Source organism: Mustela lutreola, chromosome 3 (assembly GCF_030435805.1).
Source record: "Mustela lutreola isolate mMusLut2 chromosome 3, mMusLut2.pri, whole genome shotgun sequence".
Lineage (NCBI taxonomy): Eukaryota > Metazoa > Chordata > Mammalia > Carnivora > Mustelidae > Mustela > Mustela lutreola.
This window is the reverse complement of record NC_081292.1, coordinates 91693107-91700992: the sequence shown is the minus strand read 5'-3', so window position 1 is coordinate 91700992 and position 7886 is coordinate 91693107. Positions and strand designations below refer to the sequence as shown.

At 48.4% G+C, this 7886-nt stretch overlaps 1 pseudogene; it reads right to left on the bottom strand.

Moving 5' to 3' along the window:
* Nucleotides 1-1309: 1309 nt before the first annotated feature.
* On the bottom strand, nt 1310-7433 carry LOC131827885 (rRNA-processing protein FCF1 homolog; annotated as a pseudogene).
* Between the last annotated feature and the right edge of the window lie 453 nt (nt 7434-7886).

Genomic DNA, 7886 nt, shown 5'->3' with positions numbered 1-7886 from the left:
GTATTTGGGGAGCAGGGAATGATGTGATGTTTGGGATTTACTTTAAAATATATTCCAGACCTCCCCTCTCCCCAAAAAACAAAAATACAGGCACTTTGGGGGCAGTAGAAGGAGGAGGGCCTATGAAACAGTTGGGGAAGCAGAGTGATAAGTACGCGGAAGGGCTGGGATCCTTCTGCTCTACACACTTTGGTGTATGCTTGAGAATTTTCATAATAAGAGTAAACAAACAAAGACCAAATAATGAGGCTTTCATTCTCTACATCCAAATGACCACAACAGGGCATAGAATGCACTTTCATAGTTGCTCCCCTGGCAATTTTTTCTGATTCTCCAAATAAGATTCCAGCTTTCATCCTACCTGTCATAGTCTCTGGATATTGACGTTTTCCTCAACAAGGCCTTGCCAGGCCCACTGCTAGGGAATGTATTGTTTCAGATTCTGTACTCAGGTTTTAAAGATTTTTATTTATTTATTTATCAGAGAGAGAGGGGGGAGAGAGCGAGCACAGGCAGACAGAATGGCAGGCAAAGGCAGAGGGAGAAACAGGCTCCCTGCTGAGCAAGGAGCCTGATGTGGGACTTGATCTGAGGACCCTGTTATCATGACCTGAGCCGAAGGCAGCTGCTTAACCAAGTGAGCCACCCAGGCGTCCCTGTACTCACGTTTAAAAAAAAAAAAGTGACCAGTTTCCCATTTGGAGTGACTCGAATGCAGGACTCACAGTAAGCCATTGTCTTGCTGTGTCCCATCCCTTTCTAAGGACTGCTCCTGCTATCTCTGGGAGATCACAGCATTGGGAGGGGCAGCCCAGTCCTGGGCCATTACAGCAAAGCTGCAGCCTGAAGGGCACGGGTGAGATCTGTGGTTTGAGCTGTCCGAGTCTCACGGAGAAAAAAAAAGAGAAATTAATCATCATTTGACCATGACATTCCCACTAAAAAGGAGGACTGTGGGAGAAAGAGCAAGGGAAGAGGAAAGAAAAATCTCAAAATAAAAGTGGGGTGGATGGCAGGAGGAGGAGAGGGTCTCGGAAATTGGGGGCGGTGTGGCGATCGAACCAACGCTAGCCACAAACACAGGATTCCGCCCATTAGTCTAGAGTGGACTGGACATAAACATGCTCGCACATCTACTTGTCGGCTGCGTTTTGTCGGCCGGCCCGGTAGCGAAGTGATTCTTTAAGAGCTCTGAGAACCCAAACTTGTGGCCGCCCCGCAGCTGAGCTGAAGTGGAGCTGGGAGCTGCCCAGACGACCCGAGGCTGCCAGCTGACCACCTTCCTCCCTAGAGATCGCTGGAGCCAAACTCAGCGGGGGAGAAGCCACACTCGCGGGTGGGTCCCGGGGCTAAGGGCGGAAGCCGGGTTCCCACAGAGGACTCCGCGCCCAGGTGGCTGCAGCGGCGGCGCCCGGGACCATAGGCCTGACACCCGGACGCGCCCCCCTCTCTGGACAACCGGCCGCAAAAGTAAAAGGCCAGCATCCCGCCACGGCTATGCTTCCCGCGGGACAATCTCGGGAGAAGGTCCTGGAAGAGGTTCGCAGGCCGATTTTCCGAGGGAAAGGGCGAGGTGGGGAGGGAGCGCCCCTGACCCTCCCCGCCCTCCCTTCTCCCGCTCACCCGGCATCAACAGCGGCGGGGCTGCCCTGCAGAAACGTAGGCGAGGTTGTAGTGTCGCCCTCCGCCGCCGCTCGGGGGCAGGACCACCTGCTGGCTCGACCGCAGCGGCCCGCGCGCCTCTCTTGGCGGAGGCAGGCGGAGGCGAGCCTGCGGCGTCCTCTTTCATTGGCCCGGCGGGGGCGCTGCCATGTTGGAGCAAGCGGTGCCTTCTGTGCGGTGGAAACGCCATGGCTTCACCGGTACCGTCCGGGAGCGCAGCCTCCTACCTTTCCTCCTAGCTCGAGTGTTGGTGCTGAGAGGCGGCGGCCGGCGGGATGGAGAGAAGTAAGATGAACCTGCCCAAGGGGCCGGACACGCTCTGCTTCGACAAGGACGAGTTCATGAAGGTGCACGCCTGGGCTCTGCTCCCCGGAGCCGGGCCGTGGGTGGCCTGCCCTCCTTGGCCCTCCCGGTCCTCTCCTCGGGCTTCTCCTGCGGGCTTCCTGGGCTGTCCCCGCCCCGGACGGGTCCTCGGCGGGGACCTCACTGCACTTCGCAGTGAGTCTCTTGGCCTCGGGTGGGCTAGGTGCAGCCTGGAGAAAGCACTCCTGTGAAATCGTGCACATTGAATGAAAAGGCCTGAAAGTTCAGGGCAAAACGCATCTCTGAACACACGTACTTACCAGGAATTGGGTCAAAAAGGCACTTAACCTAACGTTTATGCCTGACTTTCGTCTTAAGCTCCCGGAATGAGAAATCTGAAAGACTGTACTGTCCTTACTGGTTCTGGTCCAGTACTACAAAGCATACCAAGCTCCTTTTCTAAAGTTGCCCTACTTCTCTTGGTGAGGTCAGCCTGAAGTTGGCAGCAGATAACTGTAGGACATAAACTTACAGAATAGAAATTTAAACTGAAAAGACTTTACTGACAGGAAAGGTTCATCAGACATAGCCTTGAAAATGTCCCAAGGTTTGAATTAGAGCCAGGAGGAGCTTTATCTGTTTTCTGTATCCCTCTGGGTCTGTACTTAAACTATCAAAACGTATATGTTTAATTTCTAAGGATTGGGATTTAGTAGCTGGTTTCAGTGTTAAAAAGTTTTGGCTCTGTAGGTACCTAAAATTATGAAAAGAGTTTGAATTTCTTACTTTTTTATGGCTTCAAGTCACAATATGTTTTTTTCTTTTTTGGGTTAACCAGCTAGTTCCTTTTTGATACTTGCATTCAGATCACATCTCCCAAACTCTGGCTTTAAAAGTGCTTATGTCTGGATCCTCTGCGGTGTGGCCATATCATTTTTAATATGTAGGGATGTCTAGACGAAGGTATATTGTACTCTTGTTCTTGTATGGTGATGTTAAGCCACTGTAATAAAAGGTGTAAATTGAATGGAGTGTCTGAAGGAGAGCACAGAGTGAATTCTCTGATCCAGAAACCTCTTGTTAATGAAGGACACGTGATGAGGAGAGAGGTCATTGGAAGAAGAAAAGGCACACACACAGACTTAAAGAATGTCAAAGCACGGAAGTCTCTTTAGCTTGTCTGTCTTTGGACTTCGTCAGGCTTTCTTTGGGCCTAACACTAGCATTTTCTCGCACTTCCTTGCCCCGCCATCTTTCTCACTCTGAGCTGACAGAATGCCTTTGGTCAAAGCAGCTTTGAAAATAGAAATCTCAAAATAGCAGTTCTAAAGTAGGACTTAGAGGTAGGAAGAGAGCAAACTGGGAAAGTGGCTAGAATGCCAGCAATTCCATATTTTTTCAAGGCTCTGACATTTCTGAATATAATGTATAATTTGTAGTGTTAATGAACGTGACCCCTTCATACATAGAAGGAAAATACATGGAACAGCTGTTCTGTGTAAAGTGGTATTGATCTTCTATGTGGGAGCTGGAGATAAAAGTTATATGCAATTTGTGTTTCCGTCAGAGAGATGTTAAGTTACAGTTCCGAGGCAGAAATGAGTGGAGAGCTTGCTGTCGGGGTTGTATTTCTACATAGGTGTCTTGTTTGGCACATTTTGGAATGAGACTGGGATGGTAGAAAGGGAGATGAGGTGGGGCTGCGGGTTGCACCTTGGACACTGCATACATTGAGGGGTCCACGTTGATGCAGTCTTCATGGTAGAGCTGCAGTCAGGTTTACAGCAGGAAGTTGCATGGTCATATCTGTTGAGTTCGAGCTGACTGGTGGCAAGAGACTACTTAAAAAGTCATGTTTATGAGATCTAATGAGAAATAGAAGGGGAAAGGTATGCAAAAGAGGTAGGTGATCAAAGTGCAGGAATGGCAGATGGGGAAGGGTCACCTGGGTCAGAGGCACTGGCAACATCATACTTTGTCGGCTTAGAAATACGAAAATCCTTTGGGTTGACAGCCAAATAATAGATGAGCAGGACATAAGGTATTGGTAGTAGGGGGAGAAAGTGGCATAACAGATAAATTAGACCATTTACATGGGTGTGCTATTGACATCACATGTAGCCTTCCTCTTCCATCTCAACATATGACTTCATCTCCAGTCGTACAGAAAAATTAGCAGCCATCCCACGGGACCTCCTCCATCCTGCTGATCATGAGCCCATTCTTGTATTTGTCCCCTTCTCCTCCTCGCCTGGTACGGGGAGGGGCTCTCCTTCCTCCTCGGGTTCAGTCTCCACTCTGGCACGGAGTCCATGCCCTCCCGCCCTTCCAGGAGCCTGCGAGGATCCTCTCCCCTGCACTCCTTCCCATCATGCGCTCCTGTTTGATTCTCTCCCACTTGACTGCCCCACCTCTAGGTATTGCCCTGTCACTGTTGTGCATCACAGCCAGTGCTCAGGGGTTGACTTGACTTTCCCACCTTCCACCATTCAGGCCCTGTCATTCCACTAAAGAGTTCTTACCAAAACTGTTTCTAAGTCAGCACACCCGACCTTTCTCTGTCTCCTTACTCGACATCGCAGTAGACCAAATGCTCTGCATTGCTTCCTGTCTTTCTTCTACCTGTCTGATGTGTCTCCTGTGCAAAGTCATGCTCCTGGTAGCCACTGAATGCTAATTATGGGCTCAGCCCCGTGTTCCTTTCTTTCCCTAGATGACCTTTTGTGCAGCTTCATGACCACCTATCAGCAGGTAAGGCAGATTCCTGTCTCTGGCCCACACGCCTCCTGAGCACCAGTTCTGTGTATCGGACTTGCTGACCTTTCTTCTCGGATGTGTCTGTGGCCCCTCAGACTCATCAGGTTCAAGAAGGAATTCATGAGCACCTCCTCCACTGAAAACCACCTTTCTTATTCTATTGCCTCTCTCAGTAAACACTTCATCCGTTTAGCCTGGAGTCGGGAAACCAGAAGTCAACTCCTACTCTGTCACCTTTCCAAAATCTAGTCTGTCACACCAAGTCCTGTGGATTTCGCTTCCTAAACCTCTTGAGTCCATATACTTCTTTCCATCTCTTCTTGTACCTTTGCAGTGCGCCCTTGCCATCACACCGTAGAAGCTTCTCACCCAGTCTCCATGCGCCTTCCTTGTCTTCCTGGCCCCTGGTCTACACTGCAGGCAAGCCACTCTTGTCAGAATGCGGATGTGATCTTGTATGTACCAGGTGACTGGTCAGTCCACCAGCTCTTGAAAAACCATTTTCCCACGCACTCGAACGTATTTCAAAGAGAATCAGTCCCCCATGGGGTAGTTTTCCTTGGTAGACAGTTTGTTTCTGTGCTGAGCCAGTCTGCCTCCTTCGAACTTCTCTGTGTCAGTTCCTCTCTGGAACCTGTGGCTTCGTTGGCACCCCGGGTAGGCACATGAAGACCTTTTCCATGAGAAGTGAAGGCAGGAGCCCTCTGGACGGTGAATGTATGTACCCTCATGTTCCATAGGTAAAAGAACCGTGTGTGGGGGTTGGGGGGTAAGTCCTTGAGGCTCCTCTGTGTTCTAATTGGGTGAACTGGGAATTTTGAGACAGGCAGCAGGTCCTGTGTGTCCTTGTTTGCAGGGAGCATGCATTCTGATGGACAAAACGGAAAAGGGGAAGAATGAGCAGCTGCTCAGATCTGTTTGTACTGTGCTGGCTGATTAGCTGTGACCTGCAGATGTGGGTCCCATCCTCGGCTCTGCTCTCTGCCTGCTTATGTCTGACTTGGGGCAAATCACTCGCCTCCGGCCTTCTGTTTGCTTGTTAGTATAATGAGGTGGTGCTTATCTATGTGATCTTTGCCGGCTCCTCTGAAAAGACTCCAGTCCATCCTGGCTTGCAGATAAGGAAACTGAGGCCTGAGGTGTGATGACTTCCTTTAAAGCCACACAGCTAGTTGGGGCCAATCACAGGCCAGATCTCCTGACCCCCCACGCATCAGTCCTTGGAAATCCTACTGTAATATGTTCCTATCCAGAGGCCACAGGTGGGAACTGAGGGAAGTGGGACAATCAAAACATTAAGAATAGCGCAGAAGATGGCACAATGTCCGCATGCCTTGGCACCTGCATTTCACCAATAGGGCCACCTCTTACCTTAGAAGAAGTTCCCACAGGGCTGGTGATCTGGATGCCTGGCCTGGAGCTTAGCTACGGTAAATGGGACCAGAGGGAAGTGATGGCTGTTTGAGGTGGGCTTTGTTGACGGCGGCTGGAGAGAGCAGCTGACTAGCAGCTGACAGAGGAGGAAGAGGGAAGAGTAACAGACAGCAGATAGCCGCAGGCCCGCATGTCAGCTACTGTTGCCCAGGGCCGCCCATCCCCAGGAGCTGTCTTCGTATCACAGGAGCTGAGTGCTTACCTTGTGGGTTCTTAGTTTGATGTCACGTCTTGATGACAAGATTCCATTCTCTTCTGCATCAGTTTGAGACAGACATCGTAATGAAATTCTAATTAGCCAAATATGGAATGTAAGTGTGGAACTCATTTTATAGAGAAATTTTCTTATGTGAACTACTTTCCCTGATGATAGAGGGGTTGTGACGATGTAACATCAGATATAGTTTATCTGATTGGCACTTGTAAGAAGGGTTCCCGGCAAAAAAGAACTGTTTTTTTGTTGTTGTTGTCCTCCCGTTTGATCTTTCCTTTCCATTCCTTTTTTTTTTTTTTTTTGTTTTGTGAGCGGTCATCTGATTTATAAAAAGATGCAACAAAAAGTAAAATGGTACAAGATAATCAGTTTCAAAACATAAAAAAATGAGTGTCTTTAGCCATAGCTCAGAACAGAGGAACTGGGTAAGGAGAATTGCTTGTATGAACTGGCAACAGGAAAAGTTGGTAACGGAGAGCTGAGGAACTCTATTAAGATATAGGAGTGAGGGGCTCCATCCTCATCTGGCATTTGCTCAGTGTCGTCTATATGGTTAGAGATGTCCATGATGGGAACTCCAGCAATCTTCTGGGTCTGGGTCAGCTGATGCCACAGTGTAACACTCTGAATTTCTTCCATACTGAGCAGACATCTGCATAGTTTGTCTTGTGTGTACGTGGTAATCATTTGAATATTGGCTCTTTCTCAATCCTTAGAGCCTCTTGATACTTTCACCCCGGTTTCTCAGTTTCAGCCATTACACAGTCAGTTGTACAACTGGTACACTTGGCACACAGCCCGTCCATCATTGACCGGTCAAGTTTGGCTTAAATAGAAAAGTTGATAAAGTCGGTACCAACCAGGATGTGGTAAGTCGGCCCAGCTGTGTGTTTATATTGGAAAAAGCAGGAGGGATGTTGGGGGACTTCTCTTTCCTTGAGTGCATGGGATCCTTCTTTTCTTTCTTTTTAGGTTTTAATCTGTCCTTCTCTCAGAGAAGGATCTCAGAGCTAAGCATTCGCTTCCCGGTCACATACTTTCTTGCTTTCTCTTGCTTCCCCATGTTCACACCATGCCCATTTCTCCTTGCTTTTGATTTTCTAATTCACTCTTTGTAGTACCATAAAACTTATTTAAATAAAATGTTGGCCTACTAAGTTATTGATTATTAGTAAGTTCTTTGTTCAAAATTTGAGAGCAAGAAGTATTATGTAAATATATCTTTTTGTTATTTAACTAGTCTTACAACATTTAGCATCAAATTTCTTGAAACATTTAAACAAATTAATCACAAACTGGGGCTTGGGCTCGCTCTTTCTTTCTTTTTTTTTTAAGTAATCTCTATACCCAACATGGGACTTGAACTCACAACCCTGAGATCAAGACCTGCACGCTCCAGTGACTGAATGAGCCAGGTGCCCTTTGGGCTTTTTGTTTTTAAGTTCCTCAGGTGAGGGGCTGCCTTAGTGGCTCAGAGGGTTAAGCTTCTGTCTTCAGCTCAGGTCATGGTCTCAGG